Source organism: Gavialis gangeticus, unplaced genomic scaffold (assembly GCF_001723915.1).
Source record: "Gavialis gangeticus isolate Ggan-Ray unplaced genomic scaffold, GavGan_comp1, whole genome shotgun sequence".
Taxonomy (NCBI): domain Eukaryota; kingdom Metazoa; phylum Chordata; order Crocodylia; family Gavialidae; genus Gavialis; species Gavialis gangeticus.
The window spans coordinates 52,652,532-52,668,990 of record NW_017728994.1 but is presented as its reverse complement, the minus strand read 5'-3'; positions in this window follow the sequence as shown (position 1 = coordinate 52,668,990).

Here is a 16,459-nt window from a genome sequence, read left to right as displayed (position 1 = left end):
CAGAGCATTTCTTTGGTGCTCCTGCTGCCCCGGCGCTGTCCAAGGTAAGTGGAGGGGGAGTTCATGGGTGTGGGTGGGTGAGGGGGTGCAGGGGGATGTCCCTGGGGCTGCAGGGGGTGAGGACCTGGCCCAGATCGGTGCAGCTCACTAGTCTGGCTTTGCATCGGAGTGGGTTGCATGGCTCCAGGAGGTGTGCACAGGAGCCGCGCCTCCCAGAGCTATGTGACCCACTCCGGTGCAAAGCCAGACTAGAGAGCCACATGGGGCTGGCCCAGGTCCTCACCCCACCGCAGGCACAGTGGGGCAGAGGTGGGAGCCGGCCCTGGGGCCCATCTGCCATCCAGCTGGGCCAGGCCCGACCTATGGTGACAGGATCCGGCGCAGCACGTGGCCACCGCGTGCTGGGCCCAGCAAGATCCTACCACCCAGGCAGGCCCTTCCTATAGCAGCAGGACCCAGCCTGGCATGCAGGGACCAAGTGGAACCGAGCTGGGTCCTGCTGGCCCTGGGGCTGCTCGTGCCTCCTGGCCCCAGGACTGGCAGGACCTGGCTTGACTCCATGAGGTCCCCACATGCCGGGCCAGGCTGGGCAGCATGAGCAGCCCCAGGGCCGGCAGGACCTGGCTGGGCTCGGTGCACGGTCCCCCCACTACTACTGTGAAAGGTCAGTTATGGGCCCTGGGCTGGGGAGGCTGGGGCCCTCCAGGGTGGAGCTGGGACCATGGATGTGTGTGGGGGGGGCATTCCAGGGTGCCTGGGACCCTGGGCAGGTGCCCTGTGCAGGATAGGGGCTGTGGCCCTCCAGGGGTGAGCTGGGACCCTGTGGGGGAGGGGGAACATTCCATGTGCTGTGGGGGGGGTTACACCCTGTGTGGGCTAGGGGACCCCACCCCTCCTGAGCAGCCCCCCCACAAGGTCCCTGGCATCCAGTCCCCCGAGAAATTGCCCCACACCAGCCACAGACCAACCCACATCCCTACACACTCACCCACCCACTTTCTCCCACACCCCTTCCCACCTGCTTTCTGCAAACACCACATCCCCCCATCACACACCCATCATGTGTGAAGAAAACAAAAAAGCACACATCAACACATATAGGTATTTAGAATTTATTTTTTCATGATGATAGAGACATTGGTAGGCTTCCAAATTGCTTTAACATTGTAAATATACCAATAAAGCATTACCCAACTGATCGCTGTCTCTCTGTCTTTCTAGACAGGTGTGTGCACATGTGTAGAGTGGCTTTTTGTTTTAACTGTGGAAGAACATGGATTTTGGGGTATTTTTAAAAATGGATTTGGGAAGGTGCTGCAGCAGTCCAGCCAACACAAGGGGTAGTGCCCCAGGTACCAAGTGGCTGGGTCCCAGAAGCTCCGGAAAGCAAGTAGCCCTGAGCTACTAGCCAGGGCAGCTTTTTGTATGGATGGGGCCAGGACAGGGCAGCTTTTTTATACTGCTGGGGACAGCACAGGTGCTGGCCCCAGGCTCTAGCTCCCCCTGGCTGCAGATCTGGGAGGAGCCAGGCAGGGTTATTTTGCCCCGAGTGGCACAATTTGCTCCACGACAAAGTGCATGTCCGAGTATGTGCGCTGAGGCAAAAAACCCCGGCTCAAATTTGCACTGCTTCTATTTGAGCTGCTGCAAGCACACATGCTTGCATGTGTGGACACGCCCAGTGGGTGTTCCTGACCCACCCACCTATCGTTCTTTCCTCCTCTCAGATCAAAGCCTTGTTGAATGGCAAATTACACAGAGAAAGGGAAGTATGCAATAGAAATGAATGCAAAACTATACCCGGAAAGCAGGTTACCACTGAAAGAGCCTTTTAAATAGGCAGAAACCCTTAGTTACAGAAATTGCTTCAGAAATACAGAAATCTAGTCGAGCCTTTTTGACTTGGCTGCTCTACACTTGTGCAGTGAATTTTCACTCGTGGCCTGCAGCAGGGTGAAAAACATTGTGTAGTTACAGAGGTTCAGACACAGGGGCAGAGAGAACTCAAACAGGCATTTCTGTTTCTTGTGTGATGAGCACAAAGAGTTTATCAAGCTCGGTATATTTTTGCAACATGAACTTGGGCAAATACAATTCATTTCTTCCTGCCATGCATCCCATTTCATTCCTATGCAAATTATGCCTAATTCTCTTCTTTTTAATTAATTTATATTTTCTCCTTTATGCCTCTTTCAATGGCAAAAAAGGATATTAATATGCAATTACAAAACAAAGTTTTTCCTTCACTTCCAGCCATTACTTTGAGGTAGGACTGGTGAATTATTTTAGGAGGCTTGCATCTGATCTCATCAAGCACACCACCAATACCTTCAGAGAATACTTCATTACTGTGTAAATGGCAATTAACTTCCTATGAAGTTGTTACTAGATCTCTCTCTCTCTCTTCTGGAGTTATTTATGAAAATCACCCATGTTTGTACAGCATATGACAGTCATAACTGACAGCCAGATGCCCTTGTTGCAGACAGCACACAACTCTCAACCCATTCAAAGTGGTTCTCAGTTCAATTATTTTACAATGAATGCACCTGAACTCTTGAAGGATTTCACTCCAAGATGTCAAAAATCATTATAGAAAGCAGTTGATCTGATGATATTTCAGTCACTTTAAACCAGGATTTCATGACAATGGCTCTCTCTCTGGGTGATCTGAGAAGAGACACCATCTGTTTGTAAGGTAGTTGTCAGCAGGGGTGGAACAGAGTGAAGAACTCAGGACAGAGGATGGAAACAACAACAAAAAAAAATAGAGTTATCACCCTGTAGTCTTATTTACTTTTTAAAAAGATAGTGCAAGCAAAGATTAGGTTTCATTTAGGAGGGCAGCTGGATATCATCACAGCTGGACCTGTGTTCTCTGGCTCCAGAGGAGACACCCATTCTCCAGAAGGTCAAATGAGATACTGTCACTAGTACCAGGGACTGCTAATTGATGTTTCATAATTCAGCATCTTTTCCTTCCCTTGTGCTCATGTGTTTCCCCTCCCTACTCCTATAATGCTGACTATATTTGGGTCACACTGTCTAAAGCAGCAGTGAGATTTGCAGGGTGTCTAGACCAATAATAAAGCAATCCTAAGAAAACTCAGCTGGGCGGATATGCAAACAGGCATTTCTTCAGCTCCACATCCCTTCTGATTTATAAGGCAGCAACTTTCTCATTTTCCCTACGTTTTCATACTAAAATGGCCCCCCACAAATCCCTCATTCGAGATGCTCTCTCAACTTGGAGAGGGGGCGGAAATCCAACACCAGGCATCGTTTCCTAGAAATCTCTCCAGCTGAGAGCTGAAGTTTGACTTTTGCTGCCATTTTTATCTCCTTGTAAAGCTCAACATATTGGCTTCATGACTCACTCCAGGGATTTGGTTGTTACCTGGATAACACATCGTCCTCTAGCTTTGTTCCCCTTAGCAGAACAAATTGGGTATCCACGTACACTGAAGGAAACAACAATTCCCTTATTAGTCATATCTAGCTAAATAAAATTAATACCCCAGGCAACAGTGGGCTATTTTACACACCAGCTATGCTACATTTCAGAATAAAAGTAGTTTTATGGGGATCAACATTTGTTAGACAAGTGAGATATCTGCATGATTGGCTCTAAACAAATCCCTCACTCTCAATGGCTCCAAACTCTGAAGCAGTTTGGATCCTGACAGTGATTTGCCCAACAAGCAAGTCCCAAATCCCAGTACTGAAAGGAGCAATGTCTGGAAGATAAGCCTCAGATGCAGCACACCTCATGGGTTGGTAATTGTCTGGTCCATCATTTTGTATGCAGCAATTCATTATGTCCCCCTCACAAACTGATCTGAGCACATTACATAATTAAAAAACCCCCCATCAAATAATGCTACCTACCGTAACAAGATAGGCACTCAATAGATGCACTGCTGCCCAGGCTTCTCCCTGGGAGATGTGCTGTTTTACTGGTGCACAACTAAAAATCTGTACAAAAACAGTCTGTATCTGAGAAATATGTACAATATGGGTATGCCCGCAAAAAAGCACAGTGGTGACTTGAAATCCCTAGCAAGTGGAGCTTTAACTCCTTTATATAGGAGGCTTGGATGCTAACAAAGATGAAGGTCATATGTGTAGAAACAGCTGAGAGGCAGAGGGTACCACTAGCCGATGTGTACAGAGGACTGGGGCAGCATTTTGCTTACCATAAAACTCAATAATTCTGTTCCCTCTTGTCAGTGGAGCCATTTCTTGTTTGGAGGGGAAAAAAATCAACAGAATATAATTAGCTTTAACACAACCCACTGCAAAGGTCATCTGATTAACAGTCAGCCTTCTCTCACATTATCTTAGCACAGGACATGAGTAGCAGAGATGAGCGGAGAGGAAAACTCAGACACACCCAAACATCTACAAATTTACCAGATATCTGAGTCTAATTCTGACCATATTACTAAACTGAACAATGGTCCAAACAAAACCCTGGATCCTACAACAGCCCATAAGCTTTGAAGAAGTTTGAATCTAGCTCCAAAGCTTGAAGATCAGGTGGATCAAATGAAGCACTAGGACCTGCTTACAAAAATGCAGAGGATGAGGTTGACATTTTGCCATCATAAATTTCAGAACAACTGCCCTGGTAAAGGGAGCAGTTCAGCCTACCAACAAGCCCCACAACAGAGGAAATGGACTGTAAGCAAAATACCCACATACGTCATGAAGAAGAGATCATCACAAACGTCTCTGAAACCAGGTGGAGGGACTCATAGGTTCCCAACTAAAACACAGTGAGTAAAGTTTACTCCAAAGTCCAAAAGGGCTAGTCTCATAGGGGCATGAGCAACAATCACCTTGTTAAGCATCCAGTTATTCCCACATCTCGAGAGCAGTAGACATACAACAACTCCTCTTTCCCTCCTATCTTAACAAGTGGATACTGAAGTACCTCCTGCGAGAGCTTTAACATTCTCTAATTGTTCTTTTAACATTTAAAAGAATATAAACATCTTTCCTACAGCTGTGTGCAATTTTCCTTCCATCCGATCTGTAATATGAAGAGATCCTAGTTGCCTAGTCTAGTCACTATATTTTGTCTGCCACATTTCCTAGCTTCCCTTGGAGTATGAATCCCTATTAATATTAGCCTCTGAATATTGACACCTAAATATCTGCAAAAGTCACAAAGCCAGGTTCATCTGGAGACATCTGCAAAGGTATTTACATAACTTATTCTTGTATAGGAAATCTTGGTTTCAATTTCACAGGAAACCTCAACGTCCCATCTATGGCCTGCTTTCCTTCAGAGTGCATCAGGTATAAGAAATGAGACATAGCACTCCGATTACTAGCAACAGGATGTGAAACTGCATGAAAACAGTCCAACTGCATAAGTAACAATGACTAACATGGTGCAGGGGGATGATTTAGCAGGTTTATTCATGTAACAGGACGAGCGGGTGCCATACCTCATCGGTTCACATGTATTCTAGGGATTCTGACATTTCAGAAGAATTTATCTCAACGGCTGTCAGTGAAATAAGAGGTGGGAAAGCTCTCAGACGAGTGCATTCATGTTGTAGGTATTAGGTATGTAAACTATGCTCATTTATATAGTTCTGTAAAGGAAGTAGTGATGATAAATACATATTTTGCTGTTGTACGGTATAATTAAGCAAACTCTTAAAAGTTGCAAATTTTAACTGAGGTTACCTAGCTAACAAGCATCACAATATTCATAGTACAGCATTAAAATAATTAATTCTCTTATGCAGTTTCTCTTTATACGAGATGAAAGTAGAAAGACAGAGCACACTGAATTAGCCCTTGGATATTTTTCCAGTGTCAGATATTCATGATTTCCGGCTCTGATGTCAGCATGATTCAGCAAGACAGCTTACAAACCCAATTTTATATTAGGCACAAACCATATGCTAAAAGAATATTGAAGATGCAAATACAAGCACTCAAAAATTAGAAAGTGCCAGGATCACTGTCTGTACACGTTTTAACTCGGCTCCCTCAGGCAGATGCATGTTGATAGTCTTTCATTCCATGTTCACTTGCCATTGTTTTCCATAGGACTCATATCTTATTCAAATGCCAGATGTACAGGTGTTCACTGAATGAACAGGTATTCTACATTCTGTTGTAACCTCATTGTTCAACCAAAGTCTCCTGTCTTTTTTTATGTCACTATTCCACCCCTTCTTTAAAGGCAGATTGATTATTTTCCTCCTGAACTTTTCATCACAGGGGGTTCATCACTGTAACATCTCACTGCTGTATAAACAATCATTCACTCTCATCATTTACTCTGCGAGGGGGAGGTTTTATTAACATACTCATTTTACAAACAGGGAACTGAGGCACAGAGTTCCCACAGATTTTGAGTGCCCAAATTGAAACACTCAGGACCTGATTTTTTCCCCAGAGTATTCAACATTATATAGAAATGTATATGCTTCTTGCCTTTTGAATGCAGCTGTGAGCATGCAACATTTCTGCAGCCAGAACACAGGGTCCCAAGTCAAGCATTCAGAAAACGAGGAGCGCACAACAAGCCCTGGGAAAAATATGATTTGTGGGACTCATTTAGCAATGCACAGAACTTGTTCATGTTGGCACTCAGCTGCTTTCTTTCAGGGCTTCCCTTTCTGTCTTTCCAATCCTCCATCTCATTTATCACGTACCTTCTGAATTCTGCAACAAATGATGCCACAGCCTTCTTTATTGTATGAACTGAGTCCTGTCCATCCTCCATGATGAATGCCACTAGGACCCTGTGGGGAGAAACAGAATGAGATCATGTAGTTAAAGAGTCTTTCCTGTGAACGAAGAGACCAACTTAAGACAGCACAAACAATCACTCCCTAATTAAGTGTTTGACTTACAAATGTATGAAAAACCACTGGTCAGACCCAGGTCTGTCTAGCCCAGTAGCTTGTACATCATAGTGACAGAGATGTTAAGGGAAGAATATTTAAGTAAGACGCATCCAAACTAATCCATCCCTAGTCTCTCTTCCCCTACAGCATCCAGCACTGAGAGACCTAGGAAGTTCTAAAGTGAAGGTTGCAACCCCTAACCATGGACTTATCCTTGATGAATTTGTCCGGTCCCCTTTGAACCTGGTTAAATCACCATAAAATATTGTGGTAACTTGGTCCATAAATTAATTGAATGCTGTGGACAGAAGAGCTTCCTTTCGTTTGTTTTAAACTTGCATAGTTTCCAGGCCACTTATTATTTTTAGACCTCCATCATATTCTACCTCTCCCCCACCCCGCCCCAAGTTGTCTCTTTTCTAAGATGAAAAATCCTAATCTCTCCTCATGCAGAAGCTTCTCCATGTCACTGACCATCCTGGTTGCCATTCCCTGTACCTTTTTGCATCCTGTTAAGGTGGGGGAACCAGAACCATGCACAGGATTCAAGGTGTGGGTGCCCCATGCATTTATACAGGAGTATGATGCTTTCTGTTCCTAACGTTCTGTTTGAAGCCTTAAGAAAATGCTTTCATAGTAGGCTTCACAAGTGCGATTCCTGCGCTAAAACAAAGCCAGTGAAAGACAAATTATCTCATGTGAATCACAGCCCTCCATATGGATCATGAGCTGGGTTTGAACTTTTAGCTCCAGAGCAGATTTCTGCCACTTGACCTAATGTAGTAAGTGGTGGCAACAGCAGGGTGTTGTCCTCTCCATAGACCAACGCTAGACATAGAGGATGATGCACCTTGCCATTGAGTTTCACAGACACTTGCTAAGAGCAGGAGAAGGGCAAGACATGGGAATCTGGGGTTCTGGAGAAGATTATGCTCTCCAGGGCACAAACCCTCTGCATGTCCTTCCCAAATTCAAGTCCTTCTTGTCCCTTACAACTTGCCCCAACCCTGTTTCTAACCCCACCTTATCTGCTCTTCATACCCCTCTCAATCAAGCAGTTCCTTCCCTATCCACTGCCTGGACAAAAGCAGAAGGAGCACCCAGAGCCCAGAAAGTCTCTCTCAGCTATCAGTTTCTTTGCATGAATATTATAGTGGCCCCTGGCTTCTAGGAATAGATATTCTCAGAAAATCCAGCCACAGCACCCTGCATTCCTGAACCGGAGCATGCCCAGTGAGATGAAAGCTTCAAAAAAAAAAAAAAAAAAATGTAGCTGCCAATTAACAAACCTCTACTGAACGTGGGCAAATTGAGATATTCATTAAAACCTGCAAACTTGGCCAAATTTATAGTATTAGTTTCCATGGGGAGAGTAAAAGTCACATCCTTGACACTAAGGCAACCCTCTTACCAAGTTTTAAATCCCTGCTCCAACACAAAGCAGCATTAGGCCTTTTCAGCTAACTAGTTTTAGGAACCTTTATCATTGATCAAACAAACGAAGTGACCGAACCCTTTTTTCTGAAGTATTCTCAAAAAAGTTGAGCATGGGACAGACCAAACAGTTAATAGAAAGCATCAGTCCAAACAACTAATATCTGGCTAAGTGCTAAGCAACGAGGTTTTCCAGTGTAAAGCATCACAACTACATCAGGGCTGCCTATATTATGAATGAACAAACGTTAAACACGACTACTTAATTTTACCCAGGAGAGAATCACTTACAGTAAAAGAGAGAGAAAAAATTCTGAATAACCTCCAAGATGGGAACATGATTCCCTGCAGTGATTTACTTCCAGGTCCAATCCAAAGAGATAAGCCCGTCTAGTATATCGCCTTTGTAACAGCACAGCCTACACCAAGTGAAACCTCAGCTAGAAAGCATACCCCCACCTACACAGCGCCCAAGTGACTTTGGTGTCTAGGTGCTTATGTAGGCACACACCTTAGCCCTTTTAGTCTGCAAGATGGAAGAGTAGTTCTAAAACCTCAAACTACAATTGCCTTTGCTTCAGCACTAGCAGAGATTTCAGTTCCTTCCTATGTAACACACTCCTGACCAACTTTCAAGATTAACACTGAGGGGGAAAAGAAGACTTTTTGGGGGCCTAAGGTAGGGAATACCTACTTTTTAAGGGACTTGACAAGCCTCAGCTGTTTTTTAGGATAAGTATAAGAGTATAAATATATCTTCTCATTAGTTTTATGGATATAAAATTTGCAGTCAGGTGCAGATACAAAAAAATCCATCTCATAGATGGAATGAATTGTAGTCTCTTCCTACCTAAGACTGATTTGTTGTGTTGTAAACTAGCAGGAAACACAGGCATCAAACAATAAGAACATTTTATGAAGCAGAACTGCCATCTAATGGACAAGAGAGGCATTTAGAGAAAAAAGCTAACACTATTTCCCATCAGCTTTACTCTAGCCATCTCCCCCAACTACACTACTATTTATCATATGTTTTCTTGCTGCTCAACTTAGTTTTGTTACATTAACATTTAAGCCACATACAATAAAGTTCATTTTGCTCAAAAACCTAAGTGACCCAACTTAACTGTGTTGGGTTTCAGGAAAGTGCCTATGGCATTTGTAATGGGGGGATGGGGGACTCCAGTATGAAACAGGCTTCAATTAGACACATTTTTGTGATAAGGTGTGAGCAAAGATCTGTACTAAACTAACATGTAGCCAAAATCCAGTAACAAAACAGCAGAGAGACTTGCCTTAGATGTGATGTGCAAGTAGGAATTGCAGGTAACCCCAATTCTAAAAGCAGCTGCTTTATTTTATTTCCTCCTTATAAAGCTAGAAGCCAGCTGTGGCCAGGACACACCTGAGTTCACTGACACCTACTGAGAATAGAAAAGGCAAATTATTGAGAACAGCTGAGTATGATTTTTTCTCCTTCTGCTTGTATTTGTATTCTGATTTCTCTCTCTCCCTTGTACTCTGCTTTCTGTACATCTTTTCATGGCAACAGGTAAAGTAAGCTTCAGCCTGTGAAAGCTTGTGCTCTATATGGATTTAGTCTATAAAGGTGTATATCTCCCTTGCCTTCTGTAACTGGAGCAATGTGCTCTGTAGAATAGCTGTATAATAATACATGATTCACTTAAGTAGAAAGGTAGTATAAACATGAGTCCTTTTCTCCAGTGAACTATAGCATTGCCATTTTTGGCCAACATAGACAGCCGCTTTGAATACCTTGTATATATTTTTCTAAATCAAGATGAATAGAGTTTTATAGATAAGATTAGTTAAAATTCCTGTTAGGTCCCTAGAGCTTGAGATCAGAAGGGATCATCTACTCTGGCTGTATGTCTTCAGTTATGGAAGTACTGGAGTGATGTTTTGGCCACAATGTCCAGGAAATATGAGAGATGCAAGGATATCTTTGTTTGGACCAACTGCATGGTCGGGAGCATTTTGGATGAGGTTTTGAGTAGAGCAATATCTATCAGAGACCATTACATTACACCCATAACATGTGCCGGACCAAGCATAACTTCAAGAAAGGCATCCAATCTTGTTCAGAAGGCACCAAGGGATAGACAATCCACTATGTCCCTTAGCAGTTTGTTCCAATAGTTAATTATTCACACTGTTACAAATCTCTGACCTTTTTCTACACACGAATTTGTCTGGCTTTACTGAAACTTGTTATACCTTTCTCTGTTAAAGAGCACTTTTGTAGCCCTCTGAAAAAGCCTTTTAGTAGTCATGTTTTTCCCCCAGGAAGGCACACAATGTAATCAAGTGTTTCAAGGCTCTCAACCTCCTTTTTGATAACCTAGTTTAAGCTCCTTAAAGTTTTGCAATAAAAGGCATTTTCTCCAGGTCCTGAATATTTTTTATGGCTTTCCTATATACCTCCTAGTTTTTCAGCCTTCCTTCAAAAATGCAGATAGCAAAACCATACACAATATTCCAGTGTTAGTCCCACTAGCATGACAGACGCACTTAAAAATTAGGTCCCTACCACCTACTCACTGCTTCCTTGCTTAGGTCACCAACATGCTTTCAGTGGATAGCCCTTATGCTGAAGACATGGCTGGCATTCCTTTCTTTTATATGCAAAATATACCTGACTGTATTAAAATTCACTTTGTTTCAATGGATCCAGCTTGCCAAGTGAATATTTGTGCGACTGCCTTGACATCTTAATTTACCTTACTGGCAATCACTATATCATCCACAACTCTTATCAGTAGAGATTTTATATTTACAGTTAGATCACTGATGAAAATGTCAAATCGTGCCTCTTGCTTTTTTCCCTTTTAGGACCTCCTCCTGGGAAAACTTATTTTATTGCTGTACGACAAGCGTGGTTCAAATCACCTCCAGGTATCCACGGAAAATATCACCCAGTTCTTTATCCTGGGATACACCTTAGTCATCATATCATGCAGCAAGGGGAAGAGACCCTCAGTGAGAAAAGACCATGTATTATCTTCACGTAGAGGCCCACTAACACAAAGACCACAAAACTGGAAAGCAGGAGAACACCTGTTGTGCTGCACCTGTATTTCCTGCAGCTCAGGAGCACATCACATTCACTTCAAGCCTATCTCCTGCTAAGTTCCTTCTGCTACTGTTCTGGTTGCATTTCTCCCTCACCCCTTTGTTTTTAAGCATCCTATGAGTGACTCTACTGTGTCTTTGGGCCTCCCTGTATATTTGCTCCTGGCACTAAAAGCAGAAATTTGTTGGAGTGTGTCCCTGATTCTTGGGCCATGCTAATGTCAGGAAAGCTTCACTAGGAGATGTCTAGTGACTAATTTTTCTATGTTGTATGATATGAGTAATGAAATTGTATGTTCATTAGCCTTGATGGTAGCTCACAACACCTGGCGATCAGTCTCCCTACTCTAAACAGGAACTGGGAGAGAAAACACTATTAATGAGGCCAAAATCTATTCTAACAGGCCTCTGATTCACAGAGATTAGGGCCAGAAGGGACCACTATGATAACCTACTCTGATCCCCTTCATAACAGTCTGTAATGCATGTAAAAGAGCCATATGATTGCTCAGAGCTCCAGTGTGAAGCTGGAGATAGGCCTGTTGAAAGTCTCTGGGTTAGGGTCAGAGTGCAGAGCAACAAGGGTGATGTTGTGGTAGGGGTCTGCTATAGACCACCAGACCAGGAGAAAGTGGTGGATGAGGCTTTAGCTTCAAACAGCTAACAGAAGTTTCCTGATCACAGGCCCTGGTCCTCATGGGGATCTTCAATCACCCTGACATCTGCTGGGAGGGCAATACAGCAGTGCACAGGTGATCCAGGAAGTTTTTGGGGAGCATTGTGGACAACTCCATGGTGCAAGTGCTGGAGCGGCCGACTAGGGGCCATGGTCTTCTTGACCTGCTGCTCACAAACAGGGTAGAATTGGTGGGGGATGTAGACGTGGATGGCAACTAGGGCAGCAGTGACCACAAGATGACTGAGTTCAGGGTCCTGAGGAAACGAAGGATGGAGAGCAGCAGAGTAAGGACCCTGGACTTCAGAAAAGCAGACTTTGACTCACTCAGGGAACTGGTGGGTAGGATCCCCTGGGAAATCAGTCTGAGGGGGCGAGAAGTCCAGGAGAGCTGGCTGGCTACTTTCAAGAAGTCTTACTGAGAGTGCACGAACAAATCATCCCAATGCATAGGAAAGCTAGCAAGTATAACAGAAGACCAACTTGGCTTAGCAGGGAACTTTTCAGTAAACTAAATCACAAAAAGGCAGGTTATAGGAAGTGGAAACTTGGACAAATAAGTAGGGAAGACTATAAGAGCATTGCTCGGGCATGCAGGGATGAAGTCAGGAAGGCCAAAGCTCAACTGGAGTAGCAACTAGCAAGGGATATGAAGTGTAACAAGAAGGGTTTTTACAAGTATGTTGGTAGCAAGAGGAGGAACATGGAAAGGGTGGGTTCCTTACTGAATGGGGAAGGAATGAGACAGAGGATGCAGAAAAGGCTCGAGTGCCCAATGCTGTTTTTGCTCTAGTCATCACAGGCAAGGTCCATTCCCAGACTACTGCACCGGGCAGCACAGTCTGGGAAGGAGGTGAGCAGCCAATAGTGAAAGAACAGGTTAGGGACTACTTAGAAAAGCTGGACGTGTACAAGTCCATGGGGCTGGATGAGATGCACCCGAGGGTGCTAAGGGAGTTGGCTGATGTGATTGCAGAGCCATTGGCCATCATCTTTGAAAACTCATGGTGTTCAGGAGAGGTCCTGGATGACTGGACAAGGGCAAACATTGTGCCTGTATTTAAGAAAGGGAAAAAGGAGGATCCAGGGAATGACAGACCAGTCAGCCTCATCTCAGTCTCTGGAAAAATCATGGAGCAGATCCTCAAGGAATCCATTTCTAAGCACTTGGAGGAGAAAAAGGTGATTACGAACAGTCAGCATGGATTCACCAGGGGCAAGTCATGCCTGACCAACCTGATTGCCTTCTGTGGTGAGATGACTGGCTCTGTGGATGAGGGGAGACCAGTGGATGTGGAAGACCTTGATTTTAGCAAGGCTTTTGATAGTCTCCCACAGCATTCTCGCAGGCAAGCAAGGGAAGTATGGGCTGGATGAATGGACTGTAAAGTGGACAGAAAACTGGCCAGCGCATTGGGCTGAGAGAGTAGTAATCAATGGCTCAATGTCTAGTTGGCTGCCAGTAACAAGTGGAGTGTCCCAGGGGTCGGTCCTGGGGCTGGTTTTGTTCAATGTCTTCATCGATGACCTGAAAGATGGCATAGAGTGCACCCTCAGCAAGTCTGCAGATGACACCAAGCTGAGGGGGAGTAGATATGCTGGAGGGTAGGGTTAGGAGTCAGAGTGCTTTGGACAAATTGGAGGATTGGGCAAAAAGGAATCTCATGAGGTTCAACAAGGACAAGTGCAAAGTCCTGCACTTAGGAGGGAACAATCCCAGTACAGGCTGGGGGCTGACTGGCTGGGCAGCAGCTCTGCAGAAAAGGATCTGGGGTTTCAGTGGACAACACGCCAAATATGAGAAGGCAGTGTGCCCTTGTTGCCAAGAAGGCTAACGGCATCCTGGGCTGCACTGGTAAGAGCATTGCCAGCAGATCAAGGGAAATGTTTCTTCCCCTTTATTTAGCACTGATGAGGCCACATCTGGAATATTGTGTTGAGTTTTAGGCCCCCCACTACAGAAAGGATGTGGACAAATTGGAGACAGTCCAGCGGAGGGTGACAAAAACAGCGAGGGGGTTGGGGAACATTACTTGTGGGGAAAGACTGAGGGAACTGGGCTTATTTAGTCTAGAGAAGAGGAGAATGAGAGGGGACTTAAAAACAGCCTTCAACTACCTGAAGCAGGGTTCAAAAGACGATGGAGCTGGACCTTTCCCAGTGGTGGCAAATGAGAGAACAAGGAGCAATGGGCTCAAGTTGCAGCAAGGGAAGTTGAGGTTAGATATTAGGAAGAATTTTCTCACTAGGAGGGTAATAAAACACCGGAACAGGTCACCCAGGCACGTGGTGGAAGCTCCACCCTTGGATGTTTTTAAAACCCAGCTAGACAAAGCTTTGGCTGGGATGACGTAGTTAGGGCTGGTCCTGCTTTGAGCAGGGAGTTGGACTAGATGTGACATCCTGAGGTTGATTTTTTCACTCTAAGGCAGGTTCTCTAATCCTTTAGTCAGCTTCTTCTCTAAACCATCTCATTTTTCCACATCCTTGTTGAAATGCAAACACCAGAACTGGACAGTTTTCTAACAGCAGGGATAGCAGAGGTAATATAACCTCACGTACAGAGGTAATGTATAGGGGAGGTGATATATAGGAGAGGTAATGTATAGGAGGGGTAATATAAACTCACATAGAGAAGTAATATAACCTCTCCACTCAAAATGGATATTCCCATTTATACATCCATGGGCTGAGTTAGCTCTTTTTTCCAAAGCATCACACCAGGAACTAAAGTTCACCGCAGTCATCCCAGAGTCCTTCTCATCTTGTAAGGCCATACTGAACAGCTACTGTTTCCCTGACTCTGTTTACCAAACAATCCATCTTCTTTATATTTCACCACTGTCCCAATCCTTGTGTCAACTGCACACTTCATCAAAGTTGTTACTCCAATACATCAATAAAAATGGTAAGCAATGTAAGGCCAAAAACCAAACCCTGAAAAATCCCATCGAAGGCCCATCCACTTGTCAACAACCACATTTTGAGGCCTTCTGTTTAATTAATTTTTAAACCATTTAATATGTACCATGTTGATTTTGTACTATCTTACTAATCCGAATAGTGAAAGCGGTAAAGGAATGAATCATCTTCAGAAAACGCCCAGGTTTGGCATTCTGCTTCATACCCTTATTATTGTCAACCTAAATGGCTGATATAGCAAGAATCACCTTTGTACGAATCCTCCAAAAAAGTGAAATGTGCCAAAACATAGGATAGACTATGAGACAGAGGCACAGAAGAAGCATTTATTCTGGAAACTGGAAAAACTGGTATTTGTTTTGTTAGGATTACAAAACGTTATTTTTTGTTCTGTGATCATCAATCTTTTTTTTTCTTTCTTTCTTTCATGAAGTTTCCAAAAACACAAAGCGAGAGGTATTACATTTGGATGAAACAGTTAATTTTGGCACTGAATATAATGTGTTCTGATGCAAGGGCCAGTTAACAGGTATGTTTGTTTGTAAGATAACCAGTGTCCAGGGTAAGTTGCGTGGGTGACTTAGAAGCACTCTCCTCTGAATCAGAATGAAGACCGCGTCTCCGCCGAGTATGAGGGGCCACTGTGTTGCTCTCTGCATCTTCCTTGAGGTGCACAACTGCTTGTTCCCCACTGAAAATGTATGGCAATATTTCTCAGGCGAGGTACATCAGTGAAGTGGCAATTCAGATAAACGCCTAGCTCAATCACTTCTGCAGCGCAGGCTGACGGTATGTTTTCCCAGCTTCTGATTCTCCACTGTTATTTGGCGCTGAATTCAGGTGGCGGCGACGGTGGTCGCAGGAGTCTTCGCTTTTGTTTTTAAATCGTGCTAGCATCCTTCAAAAAGGCACTTCAATGCGAAGGATTAGTTATTAATAAAGGACATGTTTGAGCATGAATCAGAGACTCGATAAATTCAGGGGCACAGCTCCTGTGCCCCGGCATCCATTCGCCACCCATCCTGTCGGTGGTGCTTTTTGCAGCGGGTGCACTGCCAATCTCGGGGGTTGCATGTGTGAGGAGAGGCTGTCATTACTGTCGTTCTTGAGTCTGGAGAAGTAAGCGGGGAATTGAATAGCCTGCTGAAGAGGAAGATGTTGGCAATCAACTCCACTTCTTCCAAGCCAGCTGAATCCTTCCCTATTCGGATTAATAGTACAGCGCCAAGAGGATGGAGCTGGACTGCTCTCAGTGCGGGCAGAGGACAGAACAAGGAGCAATGGGCTCGGGCTACAGCAAGGGTAAATTGAGGTTATGGATTAGGACTACTCCCCCCCACCCCCGCTGGAAGGGTTTAAACTAGTGAGGCGCACGTCAGCGTCTAACGGACGTCGAGGCCCCGCCCCGCATTCTGCCAGGCCCCGCCCCCTCCCCTCCCCGCTTCGCGTCTCACCCAGG